The sequence below is a fragment of the Salmo salar genome, unplaced genomic scaffold, assembly GCF_965601325.2.
Source record: "Salmo salar unplaced genomic scaffold, fSalSal1 ptg000588l, whole genome shotgun sequence".
Lineage (NCBI taxonomy): Eukaryota > Metazoa > Chordata > Actinopteri > Salmoniformes > Salmonidae > Salmo > Salmo salar.
The window spans coordinates 716,819-743,342 of NW_027675428.1; the positions used below are offsets into that span (position 1 = coordinate 716,819).

The 26,524-nt window shown below is 42.0% G+C and overlaps 16 non-coding genes across 16 annotated transcripts; all 16 read right to left on the bottom strand.

Moving 5' to 3' along the window:
- Window positions 1–1,817: 1,817 nt before the first annotated feature.
- On the bottom strand, window positions 1,818–1,889 carry trnap-ugg (transfer RNA proline (anticodon UGG)). The gene has a single exon. It is a non-coding gene; the product is annotated as a tRNA-Pro (tRNA).
- A 1,338-nt stretch (window positions 1,890–3,227) lies between these two features.
- On the bottom strand, window positions 3,228–3,299 carry trnap-ugg (transfer RNA proline (anticodon UGG)). Its single transcript has one exon. It is a non-coding gene; the product is annotated as a tRNA-Pro (tRNA).
- A 1,338-nt stretch (window positions 3,300–4,637) lies between these two features.
- Window positions 4,638–4,709, bottom strand: trnap-ugg (transfer RNA proline (anticodon UGG)). Its single transcript has one exon. It is a non-coding gene; the product is annotated as a tRNA-Pro (tRNA).
- A 1,338-nt stretch (window positions 4,710–6,047) lies between these two features.
- Window positions 6,048–6,119, bottom strand: trnap-ugg (transfer RNA proline (anticodon UGG)). The gene has a single exon. It is a non-coding gene; the product is annotated as a tRNA-Pro (tRNA).
- A 1,338-nt stretch (window positions 6,120–7,457) lies between these two features.
- Window positions 7,458–7,529, bottom strand: trnap-ugg (transfer RNA proline (anticodon UGG)). Its single transcript has one exon. It is a non-coding gene; the product is annotated as a tRNA-Pro (tRNA).
- Window positions 7,530–8,867: 1,338 nt separating this feature from the next.
- On the bottom strand, window positions 8,868–8,939 carry trnap-ugg (transfer RNA proline (anticodon UGG)). Its single transcript has one exon. It is a non-coding gene; the product is annotated as a tRNA-Pro (tRNA).
- Window positions 8,940–10,277: 1,338 nt separating this feature from the next.
- Window positions 10,278–10,349, bottom strand: trnap-ugg (transfer RNA proline (anticodon UGG)). Its single transcript has one exon. It is a non-coding gene; the product is annotated as a tRNA-Pro (tRNA).
- A 1,338-nt stretch (window positions 10,350–11,687) lies between these two features.
- On the bottom strand, window positions 11,688–11,759 carry trnap-ugg (transfer RNA proline (anticodon UGG)). The gene has a single exon. It is a non-coding gene; the product is annotated as a tRNA-Pro (tRNA).
- Window positions 11,760–13,097: 1,338 nt separating this feature from the next.
- On the bottom strand, window positions 13,098–13,169 carry trnap-ugg (transfer RNA proline (anticodon UGG)). Its single transcript has one exon. It is a non-coding gene; the product is annotated as a tRNA-Pro (tRNA).
- A 1,338-nt stretch (window positions 13,170–14,507) lies between these two features.
- Window positions 14,508–14,579, bottom strand: trnap-ugg (transfer RNA proline (anticodon UGG)). Its single transcript has one exon. It is a non-coding gene; the product is annotated as a tRNA-Pro (tRNA).
- Window positions 14,580–15,917: 1,338 nt separating this feature from the next.
- On the bottom strand, window positions 15,918–15,989 carry trnap-ugg (transfer RNA proline (anticodon UGG)). Its single transcript has one exon. It is a non-coding gene; the product is annotated as a tRNA-Pro (tRNA).
- A 1,338-nt stretch (window positions 15,990–17,327) lies between these two features.
- Window positions 17,328–17,399, bottom strand: trnap-ugg (transfer RNA proline (anticodon UGG)). Its single transcript has one exon. It is a non-coding gene; the product is annotated as a tRNA-Pro (tRNA).
- A 1,338-nt stretch (window positions 17,400–18,737) lies between these two features.
- On the bottom strand, window positions 18,738–18,809 carry trnap-ugg (transfer RNA proline (anticodon UGG)). Its single transcript has one exon. It is a non-coding gene; the product is annotated as a tRNA-Pro (tRNA).
- Window positions 18,810–21,612: 2,803 nt separating this feature from the next.
- trnap-ugg (transfer RNA proline (anticodon UGG)) lies at window positions 21,613–21,684 on the bottom strand. The gene has a single exon. It is a non-coding gene; the product is annotated as a tRNA-Pro (tRNA).
- Window positions 21,685–24,487: 2,803 nt separating this feature from the next.
- On the bottom strand, window positions 24,488–24,559 carry trnap-ugg (transfer RNA proline (anticodon UGG)). The gene has a single exon. It is a non-coding gene; the product is annotated as a tRNA-Pro (tRNA).
- A 1,338-nt stretch (window positions 24,560–25,897) lies between these two features.
- Window positions 25,898–25,969, bottom strand: trnap-ugg (transfer RNA proline (anticodon UGG)). The gene has a single exon. It is a non-coding gene; the product is annotated as a tRNA-Pro (tRNA).
- Between the last annotated feature and the right edge of the window lie 555 nt (window positions 25,970–26,524).

Below are 26,524 nucleotides of genomic sequence, written 5' to 3' on the forward strand. Positions count from 1 at the left end.
TCCACAAAAATGACGGTCAGGATATGAATCGATGTCTCCATGTTGCTTACGAGCTTCACATAGCATTGGTGGTATAGTGGTGAGCATAGCTGCCTTCCAAGCAGTTGACCAGGGTTCAATTCCCAGCCAATGCAGAGCATGAGATATTCACTAGGTTTAGGGGCTGGGTGTCATTTCAAGTGTATTACATTGGAATCAATGTCCTTGTTAGTGGAAGTCAGATTTGCTCTTAGTTTTTGCAGGTTTTCTAAATGAAGTGCGATATTGAGCCAACTAGTGAATATCACAATAGATACGCAGTCCATCGCCTAAACCATTCAGCCACCTCGTCCTGCGCCCAAGAGGTGGCTGTTTGCAACCAGTGGCCAGAGATCTGCCTGTCTGAGCTTGTTAAAAGATCTGCAAAAGGGCTCATCCGGGATTTCAACCCGGGACCTCTCGCACCCAAAGCGAGAATCATACCCCTAGACCAACGAGCCTTAGACAAGAATAAAATTGTTTTGCTTTCTGCGGCAATTACAATGAGGATATCAATTGTTCTTGTCCATGGTGCTTGGATAGATTGAACCTCATGTGAGTGTTTGTGCTATACTTGTGAGCATAGCAGTCTTCCAAACTGTTGACCAGGCTTCAGTTCAAATCTTTTGTATTTCATCTGCTGTGTCTTTCACATTCTGTCTTCTTAAGCCGCGACAGCAAACTGATGATGAGTGTTGACAAATGAATATTGAGCAAAATGAGGTCAATTAATATTTTAAAAGAGAAAATGAAAAAATAAAACTTAAAAAAGAATGGAGCTCATTTATTTTGAGTCGATTGATGCATCAGTACGTGAATCAAAGTAAACGAACGTAAAAAATACCCATTCAAATCGATCAGTTTTCAACTAGAGAGATTGAAACGCGTCGTATCTGTCTCAAGCCTCCGTAACTGTTTATGTTACAACTCCACATCTGCAATAAATGGTGGTGGAGCTAGAGCGGTGTTTGTCAAACCATGAGACATACCAATAATCGGTATTCTCACAAAAACATCTGTAGCATCTGAACCGTTTGACCTACAACATCGTATGACCACTCCCTGGAAAGGGGAGACCCTCACGAACACGGTGGTGTTCTCAATTTGTCTCTACGTCCCCCACAAGTGTCAGGGGACTCGTCTGAAGTCGGAACCCTCTATGTGCAAACATCTGTTTGTAGAATCCAAAATCTTTGGGCTACAAACTAATGTGACCCCACTTGTCACAATGTTCTCCGTTTTGCCCTACGTTTTCCACAAGTGTCACGGGACTAATCTGAAGGTAACAGGTACTGATTAAAATGATAGATTTTTTAACCAGGGACCTCTCCCACCCTAAGCCATAATAGTACAACTATACCAACGATCCGTTTGGTCAAAGAATTTTCACTTTCCACAAAAATGACGGTCAGGATATGAATCGATGTCTCCATGTTGCTTACGAGCTTCACATAGCATTGGTGGTATAGTGGTGAGCATAGCTGCCTTCCAAGCAGTTGACCAGGGTTCAATTCCCAGCCAATGCAGAGCATGAGATATTCACTAGGTTTAGGGGCTGGGTGTCATTTCAAGTGTATTACATTGGAATCAATGTCCTTGTTAGTGGAAGTCAGATTTGCTCTTAGTTTTTGCAGGTTTTCTAAATGAAGTGCGATATTGAGCCAACTAGTGAATATCACAATAGATACGCAGTCCATCGCCTAAACCATTCAGCCACCTCGTCCTGCGCCCAAGAGGTGGCTGTTTGCAACCAGTGGCCAGAGATCTGCCTGTCTGAGCTTGTTAAAAGATCTGCAAAAGGGCTCATCCGGGATTTGAACCCGGGACCTCTCGCACCCAAAGCGAGAATCATACCCCTAGACCAACGAGCCTTAGACAAGAATAAAATTGTTTTGCTTTCTGCGGCAATTACAATGAGGATATCAATTGTTCTTGTCCATGGTGCTTGGATAGATTGAACCTCATGTGAGTGTTTGTGCTATACTTGTGAGCATAGCAGTCTTCCAAACTGTTGACCAGGCTTCAGTTCAAATCTTTTGTATTTCATCTGCTGTGTCTTTCACATTCTGTCTTCTTAAGCCGCGACAGCAAACTGATGATGAGTGTTGACAAATGAATATTGAGCAAAATGAGGTCAATTAATATTTTAAAAGAGAAAATGAAAAAATAAAACTTAAAAAAGAATGGAGCTCATTTATTTTGAGTCGATTGATGCATCAGTACGTGAATCAAAGTAAACGAACGTAAAAAATACCCATTCAAATCGATCAGTTTTCAACTAGAGAGATTGAAACGCGTCGTATCTGTCTCAAGCCTCCGTAACTGTTTATGTTACAACTCCACATCTGCAATAAATGGTGGTGGAGCTAGAGCGGTGTTTGTCAAACCATGAGACATACCAATAATCGGTATTCTCACAAAAACATCTGTAGCATCTGAACCGTTTGACCTACAACATCGTATGACCACTCCCTGGAAAGGGGAGACCCTCACGAACACGGTGGTGTTCTCAATTTGTCTCTACGTCCCCCACAAGTGTCAGGGGACTCGTCTGAAGTCGGAACCCTCTATGTGCAAACATCTGTTTGTAGAATCCAAAATCTTTGGGCTACAAACTAATGTGACCCCACTTGTCACAATGTTCTCCGTTTTGCCCTACGTTTTCCACAAGTGTCACGGGACTAATCTGAAGGTAACAGGTACTGATTAAAATGATAGATTTTTTAACCAGGGACCTCTCCCACCCTAAGCCATAATAGTACAACTATACCAACGATCCGTTTGGTCAAAGAATTTTCACTTTCCACAAAAATGACGGTCAGGATATGAATCGATGTCTCCATGTTGCTTACGAGCTTCACATAGCATTGGTGGTATAGTGGTGAGCATAGCTGCCTTCCAAGCAGTTGACCAGGGTTCAATTCCCAGCCAATGCAGAGCATGAGATATTCACTAGGTTTAGGGGCTGGGTGTCATTTCAAGTGTATTACATTGGAATCAATGTCCTTGTTAGTGGAAGTCAGATTTGCTCTTAGTTTTTGCAGGTTTTCTAAATGAAGTGCGATATTGAGCCAACTAGTGAATATCACAATAGATACGCAGTCCATCGCCTAAACCATTCAGCCACCTCGTCCTGCGCCCAAGAGGTGGCTGTTTGCAACCAGTGGCCAGAGATCTGCCTGTCTGAGCTTGTTAAAAGATCTGCAAAAGGGCTCATCCGGGATTTGAACCCGGGACCTCTCGCACCCAAAGCGAGAATCATACCCCTAGACCAACGAGCCTTAGACAAGAATAAAATTGTTTTGCTTTCTGCGGCAATTACAATGAGGATATCAATTGTTCTTGTCCATGGTGCTTGGATAGATTGAACCTCATGTGAGTGTTTGTGCTATACTTGTGAGCATAGCAGTCTTCCAAACTGTTGACCAGGCTTCAGTTCAAATCTTTTGTATTTCATCTGCTGTGTCTTTCACATTCTGTCTTCTTAAGCCGCGACAGCAAACTGATGATGAGTGTTGACAAATGAATATTGAGCAAAATGAGGTCAATTAATATTTTAAAAGAGAAAATGAAAAAATAAAACTTAAAAAAGAATGGAGCTCATTTATTTTGAGTCGATTGATGCATCAGTACGTGAATCAAAGTAAACGAACGTAAAAAATACCCATTCAAATCGATCAGTTTTCAACTAGAGAGATTGAAACGCGTCGTATCTGTCTCAAGCCTCCGTAACTGTTTATGTTACAACTCCACATCTGCAATAAATGGTGGTGGAGCTAGAGCGGTGTTTGTCAAACCATGAGACATACCAATAATCGGTATTCTCACAAAAACATCTGTAGCATCTGAACCGTTTGACCTACAACATCGTATGACCACTCCCTGGAAAGGGGAGACCCTCACGAACACGGTGGTGTTCTCAATTTGTCTCTACGCCCCCCACAAGTGTCAGGGGACTCGTCTGAAGTCGGAACCCTCTATGTGCAAACATCTGTTTGTAGAATCCAAAATCTTTGGGCTACAAACTAATGTGACCCCACTTGTCACAATGTTCTCCGTTTTGCCCTACGTTTTCCACAAGTGTCACGGGACTAATCTGAAGGTAACAGGTACTGATTAAAATGATAGATTTTTTAACCAGGGACCTCTCCCACCCTAAGCCATAATAGTACAACTATACCAACGATCCGTTTGGTCAAAGAATTTTCACTTTCCACAAAAATGACGGTCAGGATATGAATCGATGTCTCCATGTTGCTTACGAGCTTCACATAGCATTGGTGGTATAGTGGTGAGCATAGCTGCCTTCCAAGCAGTTGACCAGGGTTCAATTCCCAGCCAATGCAGAGCATGAGATATTCACTAGGTTTAGGGGCTGGGTGTCATTTCAAGTGTATTACATTGGAATCAATGTCCTTGTTAGTGGAAGTCAGATTTGCTCTTAGTTTTTGCAGGTTTTCTAAATGAAGTGCGATATTGAGCCAACTAGTGAATATCACAATAGATACGCAGTCCATCGCCTAAACCATTCAGCCACCTCGTCCTGCGCCCAAGAGGTGGCTGTTTGCAACCAGTGGCCAGAGATCTGCCTGTCTGAGCTTGTTAAAAGATCTGCAAAAGGGCTCATCCGGGATTTGAACCCGGGACCTCTCGCACCCAAAGCGAGAATCATACCCCTAGACCAACGAGCCTTAGACAAGAATAAAATTGTTTTGCTTTCTGCGGCAATTACAATGAGGATATCAATTGTTCTTGTCCATGGTGCTTGGATAGATTGAACCTCATGTGAGTGTTTGTGCTATACTTGTGAGCATAGCAGTCTTCCAAACTGTTGACCAGGCTTCAGTTCAAATCTTTTGTATTTCATCTGCTGTGTCTTTCACATTCTGTCTTCTTAAGCCGCGACAGCAAACTGATGATGAGTGTTGACAAATGAATATTGAGCAAAATGAGGTCAATTAATATTTTAAAAGAGAAAATGAAAAAATAAAACTTAAAAAAGAATGGAGCTCATTTATTTTGAGTCGATTGATGCATCAGTACGTGAATCAAAGTAAACGAACGTAAAAAATACCCATTCAAATCGATCAGTTTTCAACTAGAGAGATTGAAACGCGTCGTATCTGTCTCAAGCCTCCGTAACTGTTTATGTTACAACTCCACATCTGCAATAAATGGTGGTGGAGCTAGAGCGGTGTTTGTCAAACCATGAGACATACCAATAATCGGTATTCTCACAAAAACATCTGTAGCATCTGAACCGTTTGACCTACAACATCGTATGACCACTCCCTGGAAAGGGGAGACCCTCACGAACACGGTGGTGTTCTCAATTTGTCTCTACGTCCCCCACAAGTGTCAGGGGACTCGTCTGAAGTCGGAACCCTCTATGTGCAAACATCTGTTTGTAGAATCCAAAATCTTTGGGCTACAAACTAATGTGACCCCACTTGTCACAATGTTCTCCGTTTTTCCCTACGTTTTCCACAAGTGTCACGGGACTAATCTGAAGGTAACAGGTACTGATTAAAATGATAGATTTTTTCACCAGGGACCTCTCCCACCCTAAGCCATAATAGTACAACTATACCAACGATCCGTTTGGTCAAAGAATTTTCACTTTCCACAAAAATGACGGTCAGGATATGAATCGATGTCTCCATGTTGCTTACGAGCTTCACATAGCATTGGTGGTATAGTGGTGAGCATAGCTGCCTTCCAAGCAGTTGACCAGGGTTCGATTCCCAGCAAATGCAGAGCATGAGATATTCACTAGGTTTAGGGGCTGGGTGTCATTTCAAGTGTATTACATTGGAATCAATGTCCTTGTTAGTGGAAGTCAGATTTGCTCTTAGTTTTTGCAGGTTTTCTAAATGAAGTGCGATATTGAGCCAACTAGTGAATATCACAATAGATACGCAGTCCATCGCCTAAACCATTCAGCCACCTCGTCCTGCGCCCAAGAGGTGGCTGTTTGCAACCAGTGGCCAGAGATCTGCCTGTCTGAGCTTGTTAAAAGATCTGCAAAAGGGCTCATCCGGGATTTGAACCCGGGACCTCTCGCACCCAAAGCGAGAATCATACCCCTAGACCAACGAGCCTTAGACAAGAATAAAATTGTTTTGCTTTCTGCGGCAATTACAATGAGGATATCAATTGTTCTTGTCCATGGTGCTTGGATAGATTGAACCTCATGTGAGTGTTTGTGCTATACTTGTGAGCATAGCAGTCTTCCAAACTGTTGACCAGGCTTCAGTTCAAATCTTTTGTATTTCATCTGCTGTGTCTTTCACATTCTGTCTTCTTAAGCCGCGACAGCAAACTGATGATGAGTGTTGACAAATGAATATTGAGCAAAATGAGGTCAATTAATATTTTAAAAGAGAAAATGAAAAAATAAAACTTAAAAAAGAATGGAGCTCATTTATTTTGAGTCGATTGATGCATCAGTACGTGAATCAAAGTAAACGAACGTAAAAAATACCCATTCAAATCGATCAGTTTTCAACTAGAGAGATTGAAACACGTCGTATCTGTCTCAAGCCTCCGTAACTGTTTATGTTACAACTCCACATCTGCAATAAATGGTGGTGGAGCTAGAGCGGTGTTTGTCAAACCATGAGACATACCAATAATCGGTATTCTCACAAAAACATCTGTAGCATCTGAACCGTTTGACCTACAACATCGTATGACCACTCCCTGGAAAGGGGAGACCCTCACGAACACGGTGGTGTTCTCAATTTGTCTCTACGTCCCCCACAAGTGTCAGGGGACTCGTCTGAAGTCGGAACCCTCTATGTGCAAACATCTGTTTGTAGAATCCAAAATCTTTGGGCTACAAACTAATGTGACCCCACTTGTCACAATGTTCTCCGTTTTGCCCTACGTTTTCCACAAGTGTCACGGGACTAATCTGAAGGTAACAGGTACTGATTAAAATGATAGATTTTTTCACCAGGGACCTCTCCCACCCTAAGCCATAATAGTACAACTATACCAACGATCCGTTTGGTCAAAGAATTTTCACTTTCCACAAAAATGACGGTCAGGATATGAATCGATGTCTCCATGTTGCTTACGAGCTTCACATAGCATTGGTGGTATAGTGGTGAGCATAGCTGCCTTCCAAGCAGTTGACCAGGGTTCGATTCCCAGCAAATGCAGAGCATGAGATATTCACTAGGTTTAGGGGCTGGGTGTCATTTCAAGTGTATTACATTGGAATCAATGTCCTTGTTAGTGGAAGTCAGATTTGCTCTTAGTTTTTGCAGGTTTTCTAAATGAAGTGCGATATTGAGCCAACTAGTGAATATCACAATAGATACGCAGTCCATCGCCTAAACCATTCAGCCACCTCGTCCTGCGCCCAAGAGGTGGCTGTTTGCAACCAGTGGCCAGAGATCTGCCTGTCTGAGCTTGTTAAAAGATCTGCAAAAGGGCTCATCCGGGATTTGAACCCGGGACCTCTCGCACCCAAAGCGAGAATCATACCCCTAGACCAACGAGCCTTAGACAAGAATAAAATTGTTTTGCTTTCTGCGGCAATTACAATGAGGATATCAATTGTTCTTGTCCATGGTGCTTGGATAGATTGAACCTCATGTGAGTGTTTGTGCTATACTTGTGAGCATAGCAGTCTTCCAAACTGTTGACCAGGCTTCAGTTCAAATCTTTTGTATTTCATCTGCTGTGTCTTTCACATTCTGTCTTCTTAAGCCGCGACAGCAAACTGATGATGAGTGTTGACAAATGAATATTGAGCAAAATGAGGTCAATTAATATTTTAAAAGAGAAAATGAAAAAATAAAACTTAAAAAAGAATGGAGCTCATTTATTTTGAGTCGATTGATGCATCAGTACGTGAATCAAAGTAAACGAACGTAAAAAATACCCATTCAAATCGATCAGTTTTCAACTAGAGAGATTGAAACACGTCGTATCTGTCTCAAGCCTCCGTAACTGTTTATGTTACAACTCCACATCTGCAATAAATGGTGGTGGAGCTAGAGCGGTGTTTGTCAAACCATGAGACATACCAATAATCGGTATTCTCACAAAAACATCTGTAGCATCTGAACCGTTTGACCTACAACATCGTATGACCACTCCCTGGAAAGGGGAGACCCTCACGAACACGGTGGTGTTCTCAATTTGTCTCTACGTCCCCCACAAGTGTCAGGGGACTCGTCTGAAGTCGGAACCCTCTATGTGCAAACATCTGTTTGTAGAATCCAAAATCTTTGGGCTACAAACTAATGTGACCCCACTTGTCACAATGTTCTCCGTTTTGCCCTACGTTTTCCACAAGTGTCACGGGACTAATCTGAAGGTAACAGGTACTGATTAAAATGATAGATTTTTTAACCAGGGACCTCTCCCACCCTAAGCCATAATAGTACAACTATACCAACGATCCGTTTGGTCAAAGAATTTTCACTTTCCACAAAAATGACGGTCAGGATATGAATCGATGTCTCCATGTTGCTTACGAGCTTCACATAGCATTGGTGGTATAGTGGTGAGCATAGCTGCCTTCCAAGCAGTTGACCAGGGTTCGATTCCCAGCCAATGCAGAGCATGAGATATTCACTAGGTTTAGGGGCTGGGTGTCATTTCAAGTGTATTACATTGGAATCAATGTCCTTGTTAGTGGAAGTCAGATTTGCTCTTAGTTTTTGCAGGTTTTCTAAATGAAGTGCGATATTGAGCCAACTAGTGAATATCACAATAGATACGCAGTCCATCGCCTAAACCATTCAGCCACCTCGTCCTGCGCCCAAGAGGTGGCTGTTTGCAACCAGCGGCCAGAGATCTGCCTGTCTGATCTTGTTAAAAGATCTGCAAAAGGGCTCATCCGGGATTTGAACCCGGGACCTCTCGCACCCAAAGCGAGAATCATACCCCTAGACCAACGAGCCTTAGACAAGAATAAAATTGTTTTGCTTTCTGCGGCAATTACAATGAGGATATCAATTGTTCTTGTCCATGGTGCTTGGATAGATTGAACCTCATGTGAGTGTTTGTGCTATACTTGTGAGCATAGCAGTCTTCCAAACTGTTGACCAGGCTTCAGTTCAAATCTTTTGTATTTCATCTGCTGTGTCTTTCACATTCTGTCTTCTTAAGCCGCGACAGCAAACTGATGATGAGTGTTGACAAATGAATATTGAGCAAAATGAGGTCAATTAATATTTTAAAAGAGAAAATGAAAAAATAAAACTTAAAAAAGAATGGAGCTCATTTATTTTGAGTCGATTGATGCATCAGTACGTGAATCAAAGTAAACGAACGTAAAAAATACCCATTCAAATCGATCAGTTTTCAACTAGAGAGATTGAAACGCGTCGTATCTGTCTCAAGCCTCCGTAACTGTTTATGTTACAACTCCACATCTGCAATAAATGGTGGTGGAGCTAGAGCGGTGTTTGTCAAACCATGAGACATACCAATAATCGGTATTCTCACAAAAACATCTGTAGCATCTGAACCGTTTGACCTACAACATCGTATGACCACTCCCTGGAAAGGGGAGACCCTCACGAACACGGTGGTGTTCTCAATTTGTCTCTACGTCCCCCACAAGTGTCAGGGGACTCGTCTGAAGTCGGAACCCTCTATGTGCAAACATCTGTTTGTAGAATCCAAAATCTTTGGGCTACAAACTAATGTGACCCCACTTGTCACAATGTTCTCCGTTTTGCCCTACGTTTTCCACAAGTGTCACGGGACTAATCTGAAGGTAACAGGTACTGATTAAAATGATAGATTTTTTAACCAGGGACCTCTCGCACCCTAAGCCATAATAGTACAACTATACCAACGATCCGTTTGGTCAAAGAATTTTCACTTTCCACAAAAATGACGGTCAGGATATGAATCGATGTCTCCATGTTGCTTAAGAGCTTCACATAGCATTGGTGGTATAGTGGTGAGCATAGCTGCCTTCCAAGCAGTTGACCAGGGTTCGATTCCCAGCCAATGCAGAGCATGAGATATTCACTGGGTTTAGGGGCTGGGTGTCATTTCAAGTGTATTACATTGGAATCAATGTCCTTGTTAGTGGAAGTCAGATTTGCTCTTAGTTTTTGCAGGTTTTCTAAATGAAGTGCGATATTGAGCCAACTAGTGAATATCACAATAGATACGCAGTCCATCGCCTAAACCATTCAGCCACCTCGTCCTGCGCCCAAGAGGTAGCTGTTTGCAACCAGCGGCCAGAGATCTGCCTGTCTGAGCTTGTTAAAAGATCTGCAAAAGGGCTCATCCGGGATTTGAACCCGGGACCTCTCGCACCCAAAGCGAGAATCATACCCCTAGACCAACGAGCCTTAGACAAGAATAAAATTGTTTTGCTTTCTGCGGCAATTACAATGAGGATATCCATTGTTCTTGTCCATGGTGCTTGGAAAGATTGAACCTCATGTGAGTGTTTGTGCTATACTTGTGAGCATAGCAGTCTTCCAAACTGTTGACCAGGCTTCAGTTCAAATCTTTTGTATTTCATCTGCTGTGTCTTTCACATTCTGTCTTCTTAAGCCGCGACAGCAAACTGATGATGAGTGTTGACAAATGAATATTGAGCAAAATGAAGTCAATTAATATTTTAAAAGAGAAAATGAAAAAATAAAACTTAAAAAAGAATGGAGCTCATTTATTTTGAGTCGATTGATGCATCAGTACGTGAATCAAAGTAAACGAACGTAAAAAATACCCATTCAAATCGATCAGTTTTCAACTAGAGAGATTGAAACGCGTCGTATCTGTCTCAAGCCTCCGTAACTGTTTATGTTACAACTCCACATCTGCAATAAATGGTGGTGGAGCTAGAGCGGTGTTTGTCAAACCATGAGACATACCAATAATCGGTATTCTCACAAAAACATCTGTAGCATCTGAACCGTTTGACCTACAACATCGTATGACCACTCCCTGGAAAGGGGAGACCCTCACGAACACGGTGGTGTTCTCAATTTGTCTCTACGTCCCCCACAAGTGTCAGGGGACTCGTCTGAAGTCGGAACCCTCTATGTGCAAACATCTGTTTGTAGAATCCAAAATCTTTGGGCTACAAACTAATGTGACCCCACTTGTCACAATGTTCTCCGTTTTTCCCTACGTTTTCCACAAGTGTCACGGGACTAATCTGAAGGTAACAGGTACTGATTAAAATGATAGATTTTTTAACCAGGGACCTCTCCCACCCTAAGCCATAATAGTACAACTATACCAACGATCCGTTTGGTCAAAGAATTTTCACTTTCCACAAAAATGACGGTCAGGATATGAATCGATGTCTCCATGATGCTTACGAGCTTCACATAGCATTGGTGGTATAGTGGTGAGCATAGCTGCCTTCCAAGCAGTTGACCAGGGTTCGATTCCCAGCAAATGCAGAGCATGAGATATTCACTAGGTTTAGGGGCTGGGTGTCATTTCAAGTGTATTACATTGGAATCAATGTCCTTGTTAGTGGAAGTCAGATTTGCTCTTAGTTTTTGCAGGTTTTCTAAATGAAGTGCGATATTGAGCCAACTAGTGAATATCACAATAGATACGCAGTCCATCGCCTAAACCATTCAGCCACCTCGTCCTGCGCCCAAGAGGTGGCTGTTTGCAACCAGTGGCCAGAGATCTGCCTGTCTGAGCTTGTTAAAAGATCTGCAAAAGGGCTCATCCGGGATTTGAACCCGGGACCTCTCGCACCCAAAGCGAGAATCATACCCCTAGACCAACGAGCCTTAGACAAGAATAAAATTGTTTTGCTTTCTGCGGCAATTACAATGAGGATATCAATTGTTCTTGTCCATGGTGCTTGGATAGATTGAACCTCATGTGAGTGTTTGTGCTATACTTGTGAGCATAGCAGTCTTCCAAACTGTTGACCAGGCTTCAGTTCAAATCTTTTGTATTTCATCTGCTGTGTCTTTCACATTCTGTCTTCTTAAGCCGCGACAGCAAACTGATGATGAGTGTTGACAAATGAATATTGAGCAAAATGAGGTCAATTAATATTTTAAAAGAGAAAATGAAAAAATAAAACTTAAAAAAGAATGGAGCTCATTTATTTTGAGTCGATTGATGCATCAGTACGTGAATCAAAGTAAACGAACGTAAAAAATACCCATTCAAATCGATCAGTTTTCAACTAGAGAGATTGAAACGCGTCGTATCTGTCTCAAGCCTCCGTAACTGTTTATGTTACAACTCCACATCTGCAATAAATGGTGGTGGAGCTAGAGCGGTGTTTGTCAAACCATGAGACATACCAATAATCGGTATTCTCACAAAAACATCTGTAGCATCTGAACCGTTTGACCTACAACATCGTATGACCACTCCCTGGAAAGGGGAGACCCTCACGAACACGGTGGTGTTCTCAATTTGTCTCTACGTCCCCCACAAGTGTCAGGGGACTCGTCTGAAGTCGGAACCCTCTATGTGCAAACATCTGTTTGTAGAATCCAAAATCTTTGGGCTACAAACTAATGTGACCCCACTTGTCACAATGTTCTCCGTTTTGCCCTACGTTTTCCACAAGTGTCACGGGACTAATCTGAAGGTAACAGGTACTGATTAAAATGATAGATTTTTTAACCAGGGACCTCTCCCACCATAAGCCATAATAGTACAACTATACCAACGATCCGTTTGGTCAAAGAATTGTCACTTTCCACAAAAATGACGGTCAGGATATGAATCGATGTCTCCATGTTGCTTACGAGCTTCACATAGCATTGGTGGTATAATGGTGAGCATAGCTGCCTTCCAAGCAGTTGACTAGGGTTCAATTCCCAGCCAATGCAGAGCATGAGATATTCACTAGGTTTAGGGGCTGGGTGTCATTTCAAGTGTATTACATTGGAATCAATGTCCTTGTTAGTGGAAGTCAGATTTGCTCTTAGTTTTTGCAGGTTTTCTAAATGAAGTGCGATATTGAGCCAACTAGTGAATATCACAATAGATACGCAGTCCATCGCCTAAACCATTCAGCCACCTCGTCCTGCGCCCAAGAGGTGGCTGTTTGCAACCAGTGGCCAGAGATCTGCCTGTCTGAGCTTGTTAAAAGATCTGCAAAAGGGCTCATCCGGGATTTGAACCCGGGACCTCTCGCACCCAAAGCGAGAATCATACCCCTAGACCAACGAGCCTTAGACAAGAATAAAATTGTTTTGCTTTCTGCGGCAATTACAATGAGGATATCAATTGTTCTTGTCCATGGTGCTTGGATAGATTGAACCTCATGTGAGTGTTTGTGCTATACTTGTGAGCATAGCAGTCTTCCAAACTGTTGACCAGGCTTCAGTTCAAATCTTTTGTATTTCATCTGCTGTGTCTTTCACATTCTGTCTTCTTAAGCCGCGACAGCAAACTGATGATGAGTGTTGACAAATGAATATTGAGCAAAATGAGGTCAATTAATATTTTAAAAGAGAAAATGAAAAAATAAAACTTAAAAAAGAATGGAGCTCATTTATTTTGAGTCGATTGATGCATCAGTACGTGAATCAAAGTAAACGAATGTAAAAAATACCCATTCAAATCGATCAGTTTTCAACTAGAGAGATTGAAACGCGTCGTATCTGTCTCAAGCCTCCGTAACTGTTTATGTTACAACTCCACATCTGCAATAAATGGTGGTGGAGCTAGAGCGGTGTTTGTCAAACCATGAGACATACCAATAATCGGTATTCTCACAAAAACATCTGTAGCATCTGAACCGTTTGACCTACAACATCGTATGACCACTCCCTGGAAAGGGGAGACCCTCACGAACACGGTGGTGTTCTCAATTTGTCTCTACGTCCCCCACAAGTGTCAGGGGACTCGTCTGAAGTCGGAACCCTCTATGTGCAAACATCTGTTTGTAGAATCCAAAATCTTTGGGCTACAAACTAATGTGACCCCACTTGTCACAATGTTCTCCGTTTTTCCCTACGTTTTCCACAAGTGTCACGGGACTAATCTGAAGGTAACAGGTACTGATTAAAATGATAGATTTTTTAACCAGGGACCTCTCCCACCCTAAGCCATAATAGTACAACTATACCAACGATCCGTTTGGTCAAAGAATTTTCACTTTCCACAAAAATGACGGTCAGGATATGAATCGATGTCTCCATGTTGCTTACGAGCTTCACATAGCATTGGTGGTATAGTGGTGAGCATAGCTGCCTTCCAAGCAGTTGACCAGGGTTCGATTCCCAGCCAATGCAGAGCATGAGATATTCACTAGGTTTAGGGGCTGGGTGTCATTTCAAGTGTATTACATTGGAATCAATGTCCTTGTTAGTGGAAGTCAGATTTGCTCTTAGTTTTTGCAGGTTTTCTAAATGAAGTGCGATATTGAGCCAACTAGTGAATATCACAATAGATACGCAGTCCATCGCCTAAACCATTCAGCCACCTCGTCCTGCGCCCAAGAGGTGGCTGTTTGCAACCAGTGGCCAGAGATCTGCCTGTCTGAGCTTGTTAAAAGATCTGCAAAAGGGCTCATCCGGGATTTGAACCCGGGACCTCTCACACCCAAAGCGAGAATCATACCCCTAGACCAACGAGCCTTAGACAAGAATAAAATTGTTTTGCTTTCTGCGGCAATTACAATGAGGATATCAATTGTTCTTGTCCATGGTGCTTGGATAGATTGAACCTCATGTGAGTGTTTGTGCTATACTTGTGAGCATAGCAGTCTTCCAAACTGTTGACCAGGCTTCAGTTCAAATCTTTTGTATTTCATCTGCTGTGTCTTTCACATTCTGTCTTCTTAAGCCGCGACAGCAAACTGATGATGAGTGTTGACAAATGAATATTGAGCAAAATGAGGTCAATTAATATTTTAAAAGAGAAAATGAAAAAATAAAACTTAAAAAAGAATGGAGCTCATTTATTTTGAGTCGATTGATGCATCAGTACGTGAATCAAAGTAAACGAACGTAAAAAATACCCATTCAAATCGATCAGTTTTCAACTAGAGAGATTGAAACGCGTCGTATCTGTCTCAAGCCTCCGTAACTGTTTATGTTACAACTCCACATCTGCAATAAATGGTGGTGGAGCTAGAGCGGTGTTTGTCAAACCATGAGACATACCAATAATCGGTATTCTCACAAAAACATCTGTAGCATCTGAACCGTTTGACCTACAACATCGTATGACCACTCCCTGGAAAGGGGAGACCCTCACGAACACGGTGGTGTTCTCAATTTGTCTCTACGTCCCCCACAAGTGTCAGGGGACTCGTCTGAAGTCGGAACCCTCTATGTGCAAACATCTGTTTGTAGAATCCAAAATCTTTGGGCTACAAACTAATGTGACCCCACTTGTCACAATGTTCTCCGTTTTTCCCTACGTTTTCCACAAGTGTCACGGGACTAATCTGAAGGTAACAGGTACTGATTAAAATGATAGATTTTTTAACCAGGGACCTCTCCCACCCTAAGCCATAATAGTACAACTATACCAACGATCCGTTTGGTCAAAGAATTTTCACTTTCCACAAAAATGACGGTCAGGATATGAATCGATGTCTCCATGTTGCTTACGAGCTTCACATAGCATTGGTGGTATAGTGGTGAGCATAGCTGCCTTCCAAGCAGTTGACCAGGGTTCGATTCCCAGCCAATGCAGAGCATGAGATATTCACTAGGTTTAGGGGCTGGGTGTCATTTCAAGTGTATTACATTGGAATCAATGTCCTTGTTAGTGGAAGTCAGATTTGCTCTTAGTTTTTGCAGGTTTTCTAAATGAAGTGCGATATTGAGCCAACTAGTGAATATCACAATAGATACGCAGTCCATCGCCTAAACCATTCAGCCACCTCGTCCTGCGCCCAAGAGGTGGCTGTTTGCAACCAGTGGCCAGAGATCTGCCTGTCTGAGCTTGTTAAAAGATCTGCAAAAGGGCTCATCCGGGATTTGAACCCGGGACCTCTCACACCCAAAGCGAGAATCATACCCCTAGACCAACGAGCCTTAGACAAGAATAAAATTGTTTTGCTTTCTGCGGCAATTACAATGAGGATATCAATTGTTCTTGTCCATGGTGCTTGGATAGATTGAACCTCATGTGAGTGTTTGTGCTATACTTGTGAGCATAGCAGTCTTCCAAACTGTTGACCAGGCTTCAGTTCAAATCTTTTGTATTTCATCTGCTGTGTCTTTCACATTCTGTCTTCTTAAGCCGCGACAGCAAACTGATGATGAGTGTTGACAAATGAATATTGAGCAAAATGAGGTCAATTAATATTTTAAAAGAGAAAATGAAAAAATAAAACTTAAAAAAGAATGGAGCTCATTTATTTTGAGTCGATTGATGCATCAGTACGTGAATCAAAGTAAACGAACGTAAAAAATACCCATTCAAATCGATCAGTTTTCAACTAGAGAGATTGAAACGCGTCGTATCTGTCTCAAGCCTCCGTAACTGTTTATGTTACAACTCCACATCTGCAATAAATGGTGGTGGAGCTAGAGCGGTGTTTGTCAAACCATGAGACATACCAATAATCGGTATTCTCACAAAAACATCTGTAGCATCTGAACCGTTTGACCTACAACATCGTATGACCACTCCCTGGAAAGGGGAGACCCTCACGAACACGGTGGTGTTCTCAATTTGTCTCTACGTCCCCCACAAGTGTCAGGGGACTCGTCTGAAGTCGGAACCCTCTATGTGCAAACATCTGTTTGTAGAATCCAAAATCTTTGGGCTACAAACTAATGTGACCCCACTTGTCACAATGTTCTCCGTTTTTCCCTACGTTTTCCACAAGTGTCACGGGACTAATCTGAAGGTAACAGGTACTGATTAAAATGATAGATTTTTTAACCAGGGACCTCTCCCACCCTAAGCCATAATAGTACAACTATACCAACGATCCGTTTGGTCAAAGAATTTTCACTTTCCACAAAAATGACGGTCAGGATATGAATCGATGTCTCCATGTTGCTTACGAGCTTCACATAGCATTGGTGGTATAGTGGTGAGCATAGCTGCCTTCCAAGCAGTTGACCAGGGTTCGATTCCCAGCCAATGCAGAGCATGAGATATTCACTAGGTTTAGGGGCTGGGTGTCATTTCAAGTGTATTACATTGGAATCAATGTCCTTGTTAGTGGAAGTCAGATTTGCTCTTAGTTTTTGCAGGTTTTCTAAATGAAGTGCGATATTGAGCCAACTAGTGAATATCACAATAGATACGCAGTCCATCGCCTAAACCATTCAGCCACCTCGTCCTGCGCCCAAGAGGTGGCTGTTTGCAACCAGTGGCCAGAGATCTGCCTGTCTGAGCTTGTTAAAAGATCTGCAAAAGGGCTCATCCGGGATTTGAACCCGGGACCTCTCGCACCCAAAGCGAGAATCATACCCCTAGACCAACGAGCCTTAGACAAGAATAAAATTGTTTTGCTTTCTGCGGCAATTACAATGAGGATATCAATTGTTCTTGTCCATGGTGCTTGGATAGATTGAACCTCATGTGAGTGTTTGTGCTATACTTGTGAGCATAGCAGTCTTCCAAACTGTTGACCAGGCTTCAGTTCAAATCTTTTGTATTTCATCTGCTGTGTCTTTCACATTCTGTCTTCTTAAGCCGCGACAGCAAACTGATGATGAGTGTTGACAAATGAATATTGAGCAAAATGAGGTCAATTAATATTTTAAAAGAGAAAATGAAAAAATAAAACTTAAAAAAGAATGGAGCTCATTTATTTTGAGTCGATTGATGCATCAGTACGTGAATCAAAGTAAACGAACGTAAAAAATACCCATTCAAATCGATCAGTTTTCAACTAGAGAGATTGAAACGCGTCGTATCTGTCTCAAGCCTCCGTAACTGTTTATGTTACAACTCCACATCTGCAATAAATGGTGGTGGAGCTAGAGCGGTGTTTGTCAAACCATGAGACATACCAATAATCGGTATTCTCACAAAAACATCTGTAGCATCTGAACCGTTTGACCTACAACATCGTATGACCACTCCCTGGAAAGGGGAGACCCTCACGAACACGGTGGTGTTCTCAATTTGTCTCTACGTCCCCCACAAGTGTCAGGGGACTCGTCTGAAGTCGGAACCCTCTATGTGCAAACATCTGTTTGTAGAATCCAAAATCTTTGGGCTACAAACTAATGTGACCCCACTTGTCACAATGTTCTCCGTTTTTCCCTACGTTTTCCACAAGTGTCACGGGACTAATCTGAAGGTAACAGGTACTGATTAAAATGATAGATTTTTTAACCAGGGACCTCTCCCACCCTAAGCCATAATAGTACAACTATACCAACGATCCGTTTGGTCAAAGAATTTTCACTTTCCACAAAAATGACGGTCAGGATATGAATCGATGTCTCCATGTTGCTTACGAGCTTCACATAGCATTGGTGGTATAGTGGTGAGCATAGCTGCCTTCCAAGCAGTTGACCAGGGTTCGATTCCCAGCCAATGCAGAGCATGAGATATTCACTAGGTTTAGGGGCTGGGTGTCATTTCAAGTGTATTACATTGGAATCAATGTCCTTGTTAGTGGAAGTCAGATTTGCTCTTAGTTTTTGCAGGTTTTCTAAATGAAGTGCGATATTGAGCCAACTAGTGAATATCACAATAGATACGCAGTCCATCGCCTAAACCATTCAGCCACCTCGTCCTGCGCCCAAGAGGTGGCTGTTTGCAACCAGTGGCCAGAGATCTGCCTGTCTGAGCTTGTTAAAAGATCTGCAAAAGGGCTCATCCGGGATTTGAACCCGGGACCTCTCGCACCCAAAGCGAGAATCATACCCCTAGACCAACGAGCCTTAGACAAGAATAAAATTGTTTTGCTTTCTGCGGCAATTACAATGAGGATATCAATTGTTCTTGTCCATGGTGCTTGGATAGATTGAACCTCATGTGAGTGTTTGTGCTATACTTGTGAGCATAGCAGTCTTCCAAACTGTTGACCAGGCTTCAGTTCAAATCTTTTGTATTTCATCTGCTGTGTCTTTCACATTCTGTCTTCTTAAGCCGCGACAGCAAACTGATGATGAGTGTTGACAAATGAATATTGAGCAAAATGAGGTCAATTAATATTTTAAAAGAGAAAATGAAAAAATAAAACTTAAAAAAGAATGGAGCTCATTTATTTTGAGTCGATTGATGCATCAGTACGTGAATCAAAGTAAACGAACGTAAAAAATACCCATTCAAATCGATCAGTTTTCAACTAGAGAGATTGAAACGCGTCGTATCTGTCTCAAGCCTCCGTAACTGTTTATGTTACAACTCCACATCTGCAATAAATGGTGGTGGAGCTAGAGCGGTGTTTGTCAAACCATGAGACATACCAATAATCGGTATTCTCACAAAAACATCTGTAGCATCTGAACCGTTTGACCTACAACATCGTATGACCACTCCCTGGAAAGGGGAGACCCTCACGAACACGGTGGTGTTCTCAATTTGTCTCTACGTCCCCCACAAGTGTCAGGGGACTCGTCTGAAGTCGGAACCCTCTATGTGCAAACATCTGTTTGTAGAATCCAAAATCTTTGGGCTACAAACTAATGTGACCCCACTTGTCACAATGTTCTCCGTTTTTCCCTACGTTTTCCACAAGTGTCACGGGACTAATCTGAAGGTAACAGGTACTGATTAAAATGATAGATTTTTTAACCAGGGACCTCTCCCACCCTAAGCCATAATAGTACAACTATACCAACGATCCGTTTGGTCAAAGAATTTTCACTTTCCACAAAAATGACGGTCAGGATATGAATCGATGTCTCCATGTTGCTTACGAGCTTCACATAGCATTGGTGGTATAGTGGTGAGCATAGCTGCCTTCCAAGCAGTTGACCAGGGTTCAATTCCCAGCCAATGCAGAGCATGAGATATTCACTAGGTTTAGGGGCTGGGTGTCATTTCAAGTGTATTACATTGGAATCAATGTCCTTGTTAGTGGAAGTCAGATTTGCTCTTAGTTTTTGCAGGTTTTCTAAATGAAGTGCGATATTGAGCCAACTAGTGAATATCACAATAGATACGCAGTCCATCGCCTAAACCATTCAGCCACCTCGTCCTGCGCCCAAGAGGTGGCTGTTTGCAACCAGTGGCCAGAGATCTGCCTGTCTGAGCTTGTTAACCTCTATGGGACCGGCGGGACGAATTCGTCCCACCTACGTAACAGCCACTGCCAGCCTGTGGCGCGATTTTCAAAATCTTCAAAATCCTATTACTTCAATTTCTCAAACATATGACTATTTTACAGCCATTTAAAGATAAGACTCTCGTTAATCTAACCACACTGTCCGATTTCAAAAAGGCTTTACAACGAAAGCAAAACATTAGATTATGTCAGCAGAGTACCAAGCCAGAAATAATCAGACACCCATTTTTCAAGCCAGCATATAATGTCACCAAAACCCAGAAGACAGCTAAATGCAGCACTCACCTTTGATGATCTTCATCAGATGACAACCCTAGGACATTATGTTATACAATACATGCATGTTTTGTTCAATCAAGTTCATATTTATATCAAAAACCAGCTTTTTACATTAGCATGTGACGTTCAGAACTAGCATACCCCCCGCAAACTTACGGGGAATTCGCTAACATTTTACTAAATTACTCACGATAAACGTTCACAAAAAGCATAACAATTATTTTAAGAATTATAGATACAGACCTCCTCTATGCACTCGATATGTCCGATTTTAAAATAGCTTTTTGGTGAAAGCACATTTTGCAATATTCTAAGTACATAGCCCAGGCATCACGGGCTCGCTATTTAGACACCCGGCAAGTTTAGCACTCACCATAATCATATTTACTATTATAAAAATGTCATTACCTTTTGTTGTCTTCGTCAGAATGCACACCCAGGACGTCTACTTCAATAACAAATGTTGGTTTGGTCCAAAATAATCCATCGTTATATCCGAATAGCGGCGTTTTGTTCGTGCGTTCCAGACACTATCCGAAATAGTAAAGAAGTGTCGCGCGCTTGGCGCAATTCCTGACAATAAAATTCAAAGTATTCCATTGCCGTACGTCGAAGCATGTCAACCGCTGTTTAAAATCAATTTTTACGTCATTTTTCTCGTAGAAAAGCGATAATATTCCGACAGGGAATCTCCTTTTCGGCAAACAGAGGAAAAAATCCCAAAGGCGGGGGCGGTCGGGGTCACGCGCATAAGCTAGTGTCTCTTGATGGGCCACTTGAGAAAGGCGATAATGTGTTTCAGCCTGGGGCTGGAATGACGACATTCTCTTTTTTCCCGGGCTCTGAGAGCCTATTGGAGCCGTGGGAAGTGTCACGTTAGAGCAGAGATCCTTAGTAAATGATAGAGATGACAAAGAAGTTCCAGAAATGGTCAGACAGGCCACTTCCTGTAAAGGAATCTCTCAGGTTTTGACCTGCCATTTGAGTTCTGTTATACTCACAGACACCATTCAAACAGTTTTAGAAAATTTAGGGTGTTTTCTATCCATATGTAATAAGTATATGCATATTCTAGTTACTGAGTAGGAGTGGTAACCAGATTAAATCGGGTATGTTTTTTATCCAGCCGTGTCAATGCTGCCCCCTAGCCCTAACAGGTTAAAAGATCTGCAAAAGGGCTCATCCGGGATTTGAACCCGGGACCTCTCACACCCAAAGCGAGAATCATACCCCTAGACCAACGAGCCTTAGACAAGAATAAAATTGTTTTGCTTTCTGCGGCAATTACAATGAGGATATCAATTGTTCTTGTCCATGGTGCTTGGATAGATTGAACCTCATGTGAGTGTTTGTGCTATACTTGTGAGCATAGCAGTCTTCCAAACTGTTGACCAGGCTTCAGTTCAAATCTTTTGTATTTCATCTGCTGTGTCTTTCACATTCTGTCTTCTTAAGCCGCGACAGCAAACTGATGATGAGTGTTGACAAATGAATATTGAGCAAAATGAGGTCAATTAATATTTTAAAAGAGAAAATGAAAAAATAAAACTTAAAAAAGAATGGAGCTCATTTATTTTGAGTCGATTGATGCATCAGTACGTGAATCAAAGTAAACGAACGTAAAAAATACCCATTCAAATCGATCAGTTTTCAACTAGAGAGATTGAAACGCGTCGTATCTGTCTCAAGCCTCCGTAACTGTTTATGTTACAACTCCACATCTGCAATAAATGGTGGTGGAGCTAGAGCGGTGTTTGTCAAACCATGAGACATACCAATAATCGGTATTCTCACAAAAACATCTGTAGCATCTGAACCGTTTGACCTACAACATCGTATGACCACTCCCTGGAAAGGGGAGACCCTCACGAACACGGTGGTGTTCTCAATTTGTCTCTACGTCCCCCACAAGTGTCAGGGGACTCGTCTGAAGTCGGAACCCTCTATGTGCAAACATCTGTTTGTAGAATCCAAAATCTTTGGGCTACAAACTAATGTGACCCCACTTGTCACAATGTTCTCCGTTTTTCCCTACGTTTTCCACAAGTGTCACGGGACTAATCTGAAGGTAACAGGTACTGATTAAAATGATAGATTTTTTAACCAGGGACCTCTCCCACCCTAAGCCATAATAGTACAACTATACCAACGATCCGTTTGGTCAAAGAATTTTCACTTTCCACAAAAATGACGGTCAGGATATGAATCGATGTCTCCATGTTGCTTACGAGCTTCACATAGCATTGGTGGTATAGTGGTGAGCATAGCTGCCTTCCAAGCAGTTGACCAGGGTTCAATTCCCAGCCAATGCAGAGCATGAGATATTCACTAGGTTTAGGGGCTGGGTGTCATTTCAAGTGTATTACATTGGAATCAATGTCCTTGTTAGTGGAAGTCAGATTTGCTCTTAGTTTTTGCAGGTTTTCTAAATGAAGTGCGATATTGAGCCAACTAGTGAATATCACAATAGATACGCAGTCCATCGCCTAAACCATTCAGCCACCTCGTCCTGCGCCCAAGAGGTGGCTGTTTGCAACCAGTGGCCAGAGATCTGCCTGTCTGAGCTTGTTAACCTCTATGGGACCGGCGGGACGAATTCGTCCCACCTACGTAACAGCCACTGCCAGCCTGTGGCGCGATTTTCAAAATCTTCAAAATCCTATTACTTCAATTTCTCAAACATATGACTATTTTACAGCCATTTAAAGATAAGACTCTCGTTAATCTAACCACACTGTCCGATTTCAAAAAGGCTTTACAACGAAAGCAAAACATTAGATTATGTCAGCAGAGTACCAAGCCAGAAATAATCAGACACCCATTTTTCAAGCCAGCATATAATGTCACCAAAACCCAGAAGACAGCTAAATGCAGCACTCACCTTTGATGATCTTCATCAGATGACAACCCTAGGACATTATGTTATACAATACATGCATGTTTTGTTCAATCAAGTTCATATTTATATCAAAAACCAGCTTTTTACATTAGCATGTGACGTTCAGAACTAGCATACCCCCCGCAAACTTACGGGGAATTCGCTAACATTTTACTAAATTACTCACGATAAACGTTCACAAAAAGCATAACAATTATTTTAAGAATTATAGATACAGACCTCCTCTATGCACTCGATATGTCCGATTTTAAAATAGCTTTTTGGTGAAAGCACATTTTGCAATATTCTAAGTACATAGCCCAGGCATCACGGGCTCGCTATTTAGACACCCGGCAAGTTTAGCACTCACCATAATCATATTTACTATTATAAAAATGTCATTACCTTTTGTTGTCTTCGTCAGAATGCACACCCAGGACGTCTACTTCAATAACAAATGTTGGTTTGGTCCAAAATAATCCATCGTTATATCCGAATAGCGGCGTTTTGTTCGTGCGTTCCAGACACTATCCGAAATAGTAAAGAAGTGTCGCGCGCTTGGCGCAATTCCTGACAATAAAATTCAAAGTATTCCATTGCCGTACGTCGAAGCATGTCAACCGCTGTTTAAAATCAATTTTTACGTCATTTTTCTCGTAGAAAAGCGATAATATTCCGACAGGGAATCTCCTTTTCGGCAAACAGAGGAAAAAATCCCAAAGGCGGGGGCGGTCGGGGTCACGCGCATAAGCTAGTGTCTCTTGATGGGCCACTTGAGAAAGGCGATAATGTGTTTCAGCCTGGGGCTGGAATGACGACATTCTCTTTTTTCCCGGGCTCTGAGAGCCTATTGGAGCCGTGGGAAGTGTCACGTTAGAGCAGAGATCCTTAGTAAATGATAGAGATGACAAAGAAGTTCCAGAAATGGTCAGACAGGCCACTTCCTGTAAAGGAATCTCTCAGGTTTTGACCTGCCATTTGAGTTCTGTTATACTCACAGACACCATTCAAACAGTTTTAGAAAATTTAGGGTGTTTTCTATCCATATGTAATAAGTATATGCATATTCTAGTTACTGAGTAGGAGTGGTAACCAGATTAAATCGGGTATGTTTTTTATCCAGCCGTGTCAATGCTGCCCCCTAGCCCTAACAGGTTAAAAGATCTGCAAAAGGGCTCATCCGGGATTTGAACCCGGGACCTCTCGCACCCAAAGCGAGAATCATACCCCTAGACCAACGAGCCTTAGACAAGAATAAAATTGTTTTGCTTTCTGCGGCAATTACAATGAGGATATCAATTGTTCTTGTCCATGGTGCTTGGATAGATTGAACCTCATGTGAGTGTTTGTGCTATACTTGTGAGCATAGCAGTCTTCCAAACTGTTGACCAGGCTTCAGTTCAAATCTTTTGTATTTCATCTGCTGTGTCTTTCACATTCTGTCTTCTTAAGCCGCGACAGCAAACTGATGATGAGTGTTGACAAATGAATATTGAGCAAAATGAGGTCAATTAATATTTTAAAAGAGAAAATGAAAAAATAAAACTTAAAAAAGAATGGAGCTCATTTATTTTGAGTCGATTGATGCATCAGTACGTGAATCAAAGTAAACGAACGTAAAAAATACCCATTCAAATCGATCAGTTTTCAACTAGAGAGATTGAAACGCGTCGTATCTGTCTCAAGCCTCCGTAACTGTTTATGTTACAACTCCACATCTGCAATAAATGGTGGTGGAGCTAGAGCGGTGTTTGTCAAACCATGAGACATACCAATAATCGGTATTCTCACAAAAACATCTGTAGCATCTGAACCGTTTGACCTACAACATCGTATGACCACTCCCTGGAAAGGGGAGACCCTCACGAACACGGTGGTGTTCTCAATTTGTCTCTACGTCCCCCACAAGTGTCAGGGGACTCGTCTGAAGTCGGAACCCTCTATGTGCAAACATCTGTTTGTAGAATCCAAAATCTTTGGGCTACAAACTAATGTGACCCCACTTGTCACAATGTTCTCCGTTTTTCCCTACGTTTTCCACAAGTGTCACGGGACTAATCTGAAGGTAACAGGTACTGATTAAAATGATAGATTTTTTAACCAGGGACCTCTCCCACCCTAAGCCATAATAGTACAACTATACCAACGATCCGTTTGGTCAAAGAATTTTCACTTTCCACAAAAATGACGGTCAGGATATGAATCGATGTCTCCATGTTGCTTACGAGCTTCACATAGCATTGGTGGTATAGTGGTGAGCATAGCTGCCTTCCAAGCAGTTGACCAGGGTTCGATTCCCAGCCAATGCAGAGCATGAGATATTCACTAGGTTTAGGGGCTGGGTGTCATTTCAAGTGTATTACATTGGAATCAATGTCCTTGTTAGTGGAAGTCAGATTTGCTCTTAGTTTTTGCAGGTTTTCTAAATGAAGTGCGATATTGAGCCAACTAGTGAATATCACAATAGATACGCAGTCCATCGCCTAAACCATTCAGCCACCTCGTCCTGCGCCCAAGAGGTGGCTGTTTGCAACCAGTGGCCAGAGATCTGCCTGTCTGAGCTTGTTAAAAGATCTGCAAAAGGGCTCATCCGGGATTTGAACCCGGGACCTCTCGCACCCAAAGCGAGAATCATACCCCTAGACCAACGAGCCTTAGACAAGAATAAAATTGTTTTGCTTTCTGCGGCAATTACAATGAGGATATCAATTGTTCTTGTCCATGGTGCTTGGATAGATTGAACCTCATGTGAGTGTTTGTGCTATACTTGTGAGCATAGCAGTCTTCCAAACTGTTGACCAGGCTTCAGTTCAAATCTTTTGTATTTCATCTGCTGTGTCTTTCACATTCTGTCTTCTTAAGCCGCGACAGCAAACTGATGATGAGTGTTGACAAATGAATATTGAGCAAAATGAGGTCAATTAATATTTTAAAAGAGAAAATGAAAAAATAAAACTTAAAAAAGAATGGAGCTCATTTATTTTGAGTCGATTGATGCATCAGTACGTGAATCAAAGTAAACGAACGTAAAAAATACCCATTCAAATCGATCAGTTTTCACCTAGAGAGATTGAAACGCGTCGTATCTGTCTCAAGCCTCCGTAACTGTTTATGTTACAACTCCACATCTGCAATAAATGGTGGTGGAGCTAGAGCGGTGTTTGTCAAACCATGAGACATACCAATAATCGGTATTCTCACAAAAACAT